We start from the raw sequence: 10,563 nt of genomic DNA, 5'->3' as shown, positions 1-10,563 counted from the left end.
TTCTCCCTAGGCATGTCTTTCAAACAAACAGGAATAAGTCATTACTGGTTTTAAGTTTTAAGTGTATCTGCAGGATAAGGGTGGTTTAAAATAGGAAAAGTACAAGTTGCACTAATTTTATATTATCAATTAAATAACCCCTTGTATTGTGAAAGGTGTCACTTGTAGTAATGAACCCACAGAAAATGATCCCCTCAGCTATATGTAGCATTTTTACTTCCTTTAACGTTTTGCATCTGCTGCAGCTTATCTCTCATTGACCATGACTCCAGTCAGAGCAGCTGTTCTTAGCGAAAAACCTCTGTTAACCCCACTGTATGCGACCTGCCCCGCACCAAACCATCTTTTTCAGGAGTTGGTGGACTAAAACAGGGCTAATATGCAAGTGGATATTACAATTAATTACTTTTATTGGTGGCCAGAAACACAACTTTTGCTAATTTAGCTCTGTACTGTTTGCTATTGCTAACATGTTTTTAAGGTGACTAGTGCAGTGGCCTTTCTCCAGGCTGTGCAGGGATGTGACACCTCCCTGCACTTTTTCTTCATAATGTGCATCTCACTTCAATTTTACATACAGCAGTGGTTCCAATAGGCGGCCCGCAGGCAAAATAAATAAACAAATACATAAATAAATAAATACTTTGACATAGATCTCAGTCATGACAGCAACCTTCACTCACATAATCACTTCTTCTTAAGTGATTGTGCCTACAAAATTAATGTGCAAGATGGTTTCTTGCAGCACTGCTTTATTTCGAGTTGGTTTGAGAGCTTTTACTTTGAAAAGTTAGAGTCTTTCAATAGAGTCTTTGGCTTGCTTAACACACCTCTGGAAAAAAAAGCCTCAGGAAACATGGATTCCCCAGGAATTTTCTCTACGTGGAAATGCTGGGGAAATGAAAATAAGCGTCCATAGGTTGATTGATGTGGATCAGTCGGGACGCACAAACTCCAGCACATGCTTTATTGTGAGCATGTCAAACAGTCTCTTCATAGTCAATTTGTTGAAAAGGGGGAAAAAATATGGTCCTGTAAAGTGGGAACAAACACACAACCTTCTAAATGTTCTGACTGAGCTAATCACTACTACATCGGAACCTATAAGCCCCATCCCAGCGAGCGTATCCCGCTTTCCTTGTTACAGAGCAGCATAAGCCCCACCCGCGTGAGCAGCTCTGCAGAGTTGCATTCATTGCTTTTCTGTAGTAAAGGCTATTCTGAACGTGTTGCGTGTTAAAATTGCACTAAACATGACACTGCATTCCCTTGGGTCTGTAGCGACACACCTGCCACGTTTAAAGTCGACTGGACGAACGGGTCCTGACATAATTGAAATACAAACACACACACACACACAGATCCCCCCCTTTATTAGATAGATTAGAGAGATGATTGTCAAATGTTGGATACTTATCTTGTTCTGCTGCCTCCCAATGGCCACAAAATCAATGCTTGTAGCTCTTGGTCGATTGGACTACACAACTTGCCGTCTTGTGATGGGAGTCTGAAGTCGTTGTGGTGTTCACACTACGTGACTGATCGTGACTGATCGGGGGTCACACACTACACGAGCTGACAACGGCTGTCTCTCCAAACCACATTTTGTCAAGAAAACACACAGGAAATGACGCGAGCCTACACATGAAATAGCTGTTGCTTTTTATTATAAAGATTATAAAGACATAAAATATGGGTGAAAGAATGGATTAGCACATGCAGGTAGCAGAAATTGTCTGAGCTACAGGGAGAGCTGGAGGTGAGTAAAAAGTGTTTGGCAGTGGAAATACTGCTGCCTGCTCTGCCAGCTTCCTGCTCTCATTGGCTGGATGTGGATGTCGAGTCATCCAACTCTTCCAGATATTTGGCATGCTATATATTTGGCAGACATCGGCGATGTGTCAGAAATGTGTCGGGGAGCCGTTTTGATGCGTTGTTGTGTAGTTCACACATAACGACTGGCGACCGCCGATCAACCGCTGATTTACCCCCGATCACAGCCTGACGGTCACCGAGCTCTCCAACTGGCAAATTGGGCTAAAAATCGTGTAGTGTGAACTAGGCTTTGCTGTAACATATTGTATAAATCTTTCATGCCTGCGTGCAGGCTTTTCAAAAGGAACACCAATACCTGTGCAACATTAGTTGATGTCAGTTTGAAGGAAAATTTCTTGCAGCTACACAAGAAAGCATTTTGCCAGCATTCACAACAGTGTTTTCCCTCCTCAACCACACTTGTACATTGGCTTTCAGACCTTTCAGACAGCGTCATCACTTTTCTGTAGTGATTTGCTGTGTTACTGCATCTCTGTGAATTTGAGCTGGTGATGTGCTCATTTCATGTTCTGGCCTGCTCCTTTGAATTTGAAAGCTTCAGCAAAGCCTTGAAAACAGACACTGAAAATTCACTTTGATAAACACATATCTTTAGGATAGATTAAAACAGAAAGCAACAAGACCAGCACATCGGGTGTCAGAGCGCAGCTCTTTTGAACATCCTCCAGAGGGAGTCATAATAAGCTGCCACCCCGACTCCAACTTTCTGCATTTAGATTTTTTCTCCTCACACTGTTGACACAGAAAGTTGGACACATGGAGGCATGTAGGAGGAGCACAGCCATATTGGGGTATCAAAGTAGATTACCTGAAAGTAAGGATTTAGAATTGCTAAACTGAATTTTTATACAGTCTCAACATAGTGACAAGGTAGAATAACTGAAGAGACAGGAAGGAAGAGAGAACAGAGAGAGAGAGAGAGAGAGAGAGATGTTTTTCTGTTGAAGGTTTTTCTGATTTGGCTCATCCAAAATGAAGCGAAACAGATGACAGGAAGGCAGTTAGTGATGAGTTGTTTTGCCTTTTCTTTCCCTTCTCCTCCTGCATGTGCCTGCACCTTAGACTTTTGATCCCTCAGTTATATTGTCGTATTGTGCATGAATGAACACAATGTCTGAACATGTGAAGCATGCTGTCTGATTGGGTGAATATGGGGCAGGGTTGCGGTTTGAGTCATCCTTTTGTGTCTCGTGAGATGCTTCACCAAAGATCATCAGCAGCCTCATTCCGCCCCTCATCCCATGTCTGCGCTTCACCTCCTTTCTAACGCATTCCATTCTTCGCTTCCACTTCCTGTTGCCTCGTTGTCTGCACCACGCTGTGTGATGAAAGGCCAATAAGTGGAAAAAGAGGATCCTGACATGGAAATAAAGTGCTGCACATCTCCACTTATCTTCCTGCTCTCAAAGCCAGTCAAGTAAAACTTGTTTCACACTCATGTGAAGAGAAAAAAGTCTGAAATAGTGTTTGGCAAAACGGCCAATGTAGGTCGCCTGAATGTAGCAGGATAGAACATTTCACATTTTTAATCCATTTTAACTTGCATTCAAATGTATGTGCTATGCTATGTAGAGTATAGAAAGATTATACTGTATCAATGATGTCTGGTCCACTGTGGTAAAATTTTTGGCTGTCTGTAACATGGTGGGTGAGCAGGTAAAGATTAATAAGGATCAATGAAGCAGCCATGGATGTCTCCAAGACTCCCCACTGTGAGAGGCAATGGGTCCTCTCTCAGGACAGTTTTTTAAAATAACACCTCTACAGCGATAATTCCCATCATAACTCTATTTGGGTCACTATACCCCTGTTTTAATCACACAGCATATCAGAGTCGTTTGAGGATATACTGTAGCGATGCTGCTAGGGCAGTTCCTTATCAGATATCGGAAAGGTCTGACATTTTCCCTCGGTCTATATTTTCCACCAAATCAGAAAATCATTTAAAGAAATTAAATGAAAATATCTCCTATCTCACAGTCGGACCACATACAATGTCTTAATAGTTATCCATGAACCAATATCAGTGTTATGCACTTTCATTGACAGGGTGGCATTTTGCCATGACATTCAAAAAACCAATATTTGTTATAGAGAAAAAACACACAGATAAATGTTGAACTTATACTGTTAACAGGGAGTCAATTTAAAACATAGGGGATGTTATATCATTGATGGGATATTTTGATATAGTGTTCAGTAAACACTCCCTTATTCAGTGTTGCCGGCAGCTTTTGAGTGTTTGCATTAATGTTATATATACCAACAAATCAATGTTATTAAATCTATTAGTTTCTTTATTCATCCCTCTCGGAGACATAGAGAAATGCTGTGCTGTGGCCAGTGATTAGTGATGGGCAACACACCAAACACAACCCCCCTGCAAACACCACCACACACACACACACACACACCTTATATCTATTTTTTCTCAACCCAAGTAAAAAGGTCATCCACCATGAATGATGCCAGATTCTTAACTCATGGACTTTTTATGAGTGTCATCATTAGACCAGAAAAGAATGCCAATTCTTAATAGCATCCCCAGCAGGGGTTCTGTCTTTGGGTTCTAGGTGGCGTACTATTGCTTAAATGTATGAAAAGTTCAAGTGAGTTATTGTGGGTAGTTGTGATGTAGGGTCACAACAGTGTCCCCATAAGAAGTTGGACACTGAATTCACAGGGCTGCACAACAAGTTGCCATACTGTGGTCACTGAAACGGACCAGGGAATTGCTCCACCAACTCAGAACAGTCATGCACCACCACTCACAGAATTGAGAGAGCTATCAGTCTGGCAATCCTTTCCAGTCCAGGCCTGTTGAGGTTTCCACTCCTGGTGAAGTTTCAGCCTTTAATTCTCACTCCCCTTTGGAACCCCAAGACTTTGATTTCTTGAATGATACTAATAGCGTCAAATGCATACAATGCTAAATTTCTAGTCATGAGCGGATGATAACCCGATTGTCTTCAAACCTCAGACTTTCAATGCTTCCTTCTCAATCGATGAAAACATTTAAGGCAAAGTTTTGTCTGTCTTGCTTTGGTCTAAGAATTTGGATTCTAGCAGCATAGTACAAATGCTAATAATTATTTCTATCTTTGTTATTCGGGTGACATAGCCAGCTCTAAACACCTCTTAGATAAACATGTAAGATGTGTGGTTTTATGTTTGATTTGGCACCCCTACCGTTTCAAAGTGTAATTCACAGCTGTCGTAAATAAGGACAGCTGTACAGGTGCAAGCTCGCAAGTCACCAACTTTGCTAACATAACCAAACACAAGTCCAACAGAAAGAATGCCAGCTCAGCGACTGTCTTGCAGCCTTTTATTTCACAAGTTCTTGCCTCTCTCCTTTGCTTCCTCCGTCAACATCCTCTTCGGTCTACTTGCCATTTGCTAATGTGGTTGCTTAAACCAGCTCACCTGGCTGTAGCATAATTTTGCTTGAAACTTAGGTGGTAAGCTGGCGAACAAAGCTAGACAGCTAACTGGAGCACTTAAAGTAATGTTACCACTGTCCAAGTAGTATCTAGTAAATTTGCTAATATCAACTTGAGATCTATAGCTAGGGGCTAAACTCTGTGAAACCGCTGGCTGATTTTGCTTGCGTCGACAACTTTGCTAACATAGCCAAACAGACACAGCAAGCCATCTAATAAGTTATTATGGACTAGTCCAACAGAAAGGCCAGCTCGGCATCTGTCCTGCATCCTTTCAGCTCTTTTAGCTCACGCCAATGAGTAAAAGCCTGTCTGATATACTTTGTCAAGTCACTTACTCATCATTTTTCTCCAATGTCTTCTTCGGTCTCTTCACAGCTTCTGCCATGATATCCATACTAAGAACTTGGCACTAGCGTCTGCCAAACAAGAATTATATATTTTTTGCTTCTTCTCATAGTTTGCGTGCTGAGGAGATGTGTTTGTGCTGTAAACCATGACGCTGTTGTTGTGATAAATGTTCTGCCCGGGATTCCAAGGTTACATAGCGCAGTAGCTAGTGCAGCATGCCTGGAATGGCATCAAAATTAATGTGATGCTGTTTTAAGATAAACATTCTACATAATTTTGCTTTAAGGTAGAACTGACTTTTTATTCATTCACAACCTTATATTTAGACATCATGCAGATTATCCACATGAAGGAGTGGTTGTGTCTTTGTCAGACCAGTTTCTCTAGTCAGATTGTGCCTCCTATAGCAAAGGAAAGAAATGGCACCAGCAGACCTGCATATATTTACACTCATCATCTCTGAGTTAAAATGAAATAACAAAATAAATATGACCATGAGAACAGTATTTCATTCTCTTATCCAGTGGCATAGATCACTGTATTTAATGTGTATTCCACATCACTTTCCATTTTGCACTTTCCATTCCCTTTTCCACTGTTTTCGAATAGAGCTGTATTTCTTTTCCGTGGGATAGAACACTGTTATCCCTTTGACGCCAATTGCCGCAAATTTGCATCAGACCTCTTCCTATCAGACTGCAGCCGAGATAGGGCATGTATTCCCCCAGTGCCTGTTTGTGCATATTCGAAACATACCTAGGAACCTTTTGCATGCAATGGTTTCTCGTTTATGCCTGTTGTCGCTAATTTGCATCATACCTGAATTTATATCTTTTCTATATTCTATAGACAAATTAGCAATCTTCACTTAATTTAACATCTATCAGCTTGAAAGCAAATGAAAACACATTTTTTTTATTGTAAATAAATTCAGGGATCAAGGAGTTGAAATATTGTAGGCTATTGGGCAAGAATGTGCTGGCTAGTTTAACAGCCCCTTTATTTCACAGTGAACCTGTCTATCCCTGCAGGATATTTGCTTTTAAAGCCCTTAAGAGCATTCTGACATCCTACCACACAGATTCTGCAGTATTTTTTGCGCAAGGTAGGGGAAGGTGTGTTTTTATTACACTCTTCATTCACAAAATGACTGTTTTCCTTTTAATTATTTAGTGGCACTCTATTTGTGGTGTATAGATATCTTCCATCAGCTTCTGGCGACTGCAACTGCAGTACATCTCAAGTGTGTGTGATGGTATTACTGTATTGAAGTCATGCTCCTGTTCTCAAGACCTGCTCCAACCAGTCATGAATGGCTCCAAGGCAGCCTCTCAGAGCATGAACAATGCCCGCTATAGGGTGCATTAAGACGTTCCACATTTATGATCCATGAACTTCCCCACAGCAAAGTGTGTGATAAAAAAAAATGCAGGTAGCAAAAAGGCTTGTGCACAGGCTTGGCTGCCTTTCATGATCAATGTGTTTTTGTTCAATGGGAACCCTGGATGTGGGCTTAGGGTGGGCCAGTGTGGGCTGTTCAAGTGGATATTTTCAGTTCTGGGAAAATAATGAGATACATTTCATTTCAAAGTTTCTTGGTTTGTGTTGTGTGCTTGTCAGTATCAGTAGTCTTTTAAAAGAACAGCGTAGCTTACTGTCCTCATAATTTCCATTTGATGTTCAGTAGTGCTGTCAGGATGCACCAGCAGTGCTGGCTACCAGTCTTCATTCAAAGTCTACAAAATGCAAAGATCAAAGCATGTCTAATTTGAACAAATGGTTGCTTTGTTTTAACGCTATTTGTTCATGTACAGGGATCAATATAAAAGTGCGCGCTGGTAGTTGTTTATTATCCCATTGTCGATCTGGAGTCAATATTTAACCAATATCAGTGATTACAACCTTTGGAAATGTTCAGACATCTCATTACTGGAGGCTATATAGGAGATGGAAATTACTTCAGTAACACTTTTCTCTCTATCTGGAATCATTATTTTTTTACATCCCACTACACTGGTGGTTCTATTGAGTTCCATGCCTTCTACTTTTTGAGCATTATGTAGAAAATTTGATAAAATTCTGATACGTTGTGGCTATTTTACTGATACTGATTCAAATTTAAAAGCAAAAAAAAGCACAGCTGAGGAAACTCTTTTGTCTCTGCTGGGGATTTTTTTTAAAGCCCCACAACTGACTTAATGGATAGACACAGGTAGGTTTTGGTTTATGCTATAAATCTGAATTCTTTGTCTGCCATTGTTTTACAAGAGTAATAGCATAGTCTTTTGTTAAGTGGAATTAGGGAAAAGTCTAAAGTGCCTTACCCAGACAGAGGGTTTCAAGGCATAGTCTGGCAGTCTTTACAAGGCACATTCACATGCACAGATTTTTCTTCTATTATCTCTCTGCTTATCTACATAATTCATGTTAGTGCTTTAGTATTGAGGGAAGGTAGTGAAAGCTCAGGGAAGAGGGCAGGTTTCCATGACAGCTTTCCAATATCTTCATCCTGGTTAATCTAGCAGCATGTTTAAGCACCTACTAGGGTGAGCAAGTTTTAGGCCTCTTAGACCTCTGTTAAATTGTTGTAGACGAAGCTGGGGAAAAAGGGGAAAGAGTTAAATCCAGTGGTGGAAAGCAATTAATTACATTTGCTCAGTTACTGTAATGAAGTGCTGCATTACCTAATAATGCTTAAAGGTGTAATAAGCAGCTATAAAAGCGTGAAGTTAGCTGTAACACTGTCAAAATCTTGGAAAAGCAAAAAAGGTAGAAAAAGGTGGAATAGAAACAAATGTATAAGTACAAGCAGGGAAGAAGTTGCAATCTATTGCTGTGCTGAGTTCCGATTGTACAGATGGAGAAACCGTCTGTTCTCCTCAGAGTTAGCCACTTGGCGCTAAGCTATGCTTCGCTGACCTTGTTGCGTATTAAACTTAGCTGGCAGGCTTTGTGTCCTATGCGCTCATGCTAACTAAATTTGTTGCAGGGATCTAGAAAGCTCTTGTGACGTTGCTGTAAGATCAGCGAATTTGGTTCTACAGCCTGTGTGCTCCTTGCAGGATTGCCTGGAATACATCTGCTGCTGTTGGCAACTGCAGTGGACAAGTCCAGGAGAAAAGAGCTCACACTGCCCAGTCATAGCTAAAAGCTGGGTCTGTTGGCGGAGTTCATACAGGCTGAGGTCAATAGCTCACTTTCATATCCAAAGTTCAGTTTATGTCATACAAATGAATGAAATGAATTCATCTGTAACATCTATTTATCTATTATGGTTTTCATATAAGACTTTACATTAAAAACATACAGGGCATGGGTTAATGAAATACAGTGACCTCTTACAAAAAAAACAATGTCCAGTTGGGCCTCTTCACATCGTAACGCCACATTTCAGATGTCTTTGATTTGTTAGCAGTTCCACCTAAACACCTAAAAAGAGACATTTTCCCTCTGAACTTCTCAGATGGTTTTGGAATAATAATTGTAAGAGATGGGGAAAAAGGTCATTAAACAAAAACAGTACAATAGCAAAACAAACCCAATAGAAAAGTCCAATTACTAAACATTTATGTTGCCGAACCTTTTCTTTTTTTCCAACCCTATTAATCATCTCATCTCTCATCAGATTTTGTTGATAGCACTTATGTACTGAAACAACATTTTGAACTTACATTAAAATAATAGTTGAGGCACAACATCAGAGCAACTCAGTGTGGTGCACGTGGGGCAGAGTAATCTGAATTTCTGATGATGACTCTGTTACTTGGGGGCAGCTGCAATGGCAAAGCTAGTCATCTGGAGAAAATCGCAGCAGGGCAGCAGATCAGCAGGGAAGGTAGGGTGAGAGTGAGTGGGTGTGGTGTGGGAAAGGGTGTGTGTGGGTGTTGTTTGTGTGTGTGTGTATGTGTGCTCGCGTGAGAGGGCTGAGGGCAGAGAGCACCTCTGCCCTCAGCCCTCTAACCTCAGTCTCAGAGTGGGTGATTAGCCTGACCAGGTGCAGGGGATGGTGACCCCTCTCCAACTGTAGTTTAAGGCACAGAGACGAGGCATCGCATTATTTAGGCAGCAATGTTTAATACACAAGTGGGTAGGATATGCTGCATTTAGGAAATTGCCTTTTTCCTAACACCAGCAAAATGTTATGTGGTTTAAGGTTCAAGAAAACTAAGGACTCTCATGCAGCATGTTTTAAATTTCTCACATTGAGTTCATGGTTGTTTCGAAATGTATTATTGCTCAAGGTAAGACTAGTGCTTTTATTGATGTTATGCTATTTGATGGACCTCAGTAGAGGCTATTGGTGAAATTAATTTGAAGAATAATTGTATGTTCCTTTGCTTCTGGAAAGGTCTGACATGCAGGATTTTGCTATTTGCTATATACTGCTAATTATCATTTTTACAATGTGTGCTATTAATTCAATCTGAAGGACAAATAATAAAATGAACAAAGATGCCCAGCAGTTGAGTTAAACTCATTTACCAAGCTTTATTAACTACAATTGACAGTAAAAATGCATGTTTTTTGTTGTCAGACACACTATTTGTATTCATGCAACAATTTCAAATGGAATAGTTCAATTCAAGAGGATCTGTAGTGATTTTACACGACAACTGGATAACAGTTTATTCATTATGAGAAATCCTACTCAGCTAGTGAAAAATGTCTTCTGTGGCTTTGGAGGATCTTTGCAAAGTCTGAAAAACTCTGTCACAGTGTTCTCATTTTCAGCTTCAAATGTATAAAAGAAAGTCTGCGTTACAAAGTAGGGGTGAGGAGTTCAAAAGATGTGGATGTTTATGAAGGTATTTTTGTCTTTTTAATAAATGGTGATGAAACAGCAACAAAGGTCAACAAATTTATTTAATGTTTTTCCAGCAACCCAAATTAAAGAACAGAAAATAAGTAATTTCCCTATTTTATTGTTGTTGTT

The sequence above is a fragment of the Micropterus dolomieu genome, linkage group LG09 (genome assembly GCF_021292245.1).
Source record: "Micropterus dolomieu isolate WLL.071019.BEF.003 ecotype Adirondacks linkage group LG09, ASM2129224v1, whole genome shotgun sequence".
Taxonomy (NCBI): Eukaryota; Metazoa; Chordata; class Actinopteri; order Centrarchiformes; family Centrarchidae; genus Micropterus; species Micropterus dolomieu.
The sequence above is the reverse complement of the archived record's forward strand: the minus strand, read 5'-3'. Positions refer to the sequence as shown.